Source organism: Oncorhynchus mykiss, chromosome 26 (assembly GCF_013265735.2).
Source record: "Oncorhynchus mykiss isolate Arlee chromosome 26, USDA_OmykA_1.1, whole genome shotgun sequence".
NCBI lineage: Eukaryota > Metazoa > Chordata > Actinopteri > Salmoniformes > Salmonidae > Oncorhynchus > Oncorhynchus mykiss.
In genome coordinates, this window is record NC_048590.1 from 12,740,944 (window position 1) to 12,741,988 (window position 1,045).

Below are 1,045 nucleotides of genomic sequence, written 5' to 3' on the forward strand. Positions count from 1 at the left end.
AAAGAGTGCAAGGTCGAATTGAGTTTGTGCACACGCGCACTTCAGAAGAGGCGTTCACTAACAGAAATATGCAAATATATGCTAAAACTCGCCAATAGGATCTCTACCTCGTGCATGGCTTTGGCCACGTCCTTGCTTGTTCTGCCCACTCTGCTTCATTTGCTCCCACTGTAAACTACACAGATGAACTATCTTGGGTTAGTTATATATATCTTTGGCTACGTCGTATTATGTACGACTGTACATAAATTCAAAGCACCGCAGTTCAATAGAAATGCAAATGTGTGTTTAATTTGTACTTTGCTATATTATCACGGCTCATAAAATAATTCAAACCTTTTATTAATTTGCAGTAACTTTTCCGTGATATATGGAGTAATGAAGACAGCTGGAAGTTAGTTTATTAATGTTGCCACAAGATGAAGGCATAGTACAACTAAATACCATTTAGCCTACTAGTCTAGTGCATGCACAAGTGAAATTATTTACAAATATAACCCAGTATAATAGTAGACCAGCCTGAAAGGAGTGCTTGAATTTATTTTTGTTACAGGCTGTCATCCATAATTGATCTGCTGTCAGTTAAATTTAGATTTTTAAGGGCATTTTCGATGGTCAAAGGTAAAATCTGGTGAAAATGGGTATAATGGAAATAATATTTAGAATCATGAACACCTTTATTCACCAAGTACATTTGCATGTACCAGGAATTTTACATGGTCAAATGTTGCTGCAACAATAAATAGAATATACACAATTAACAGAATGTACACAATAAACGTAAAATACAGACAATATACAGAATATACAGACAGAATGTATAAACAATGCATTTACATACACTGAACAAAAATATAAACACAACATGCAACAATTTCAAAGATTTTACTGAGTTACAGTTCATATAAGGAAATATGCCAAAATAAATAAATTAGGCCCTAATCTATGGATTTCACAACTTGGAATACAGATATATCTGTTGGTCACAGATACCGTTAAAAACAAGGGTAGGGGCAAGGATCAGAAAACCAGTCAGTATCTGGTG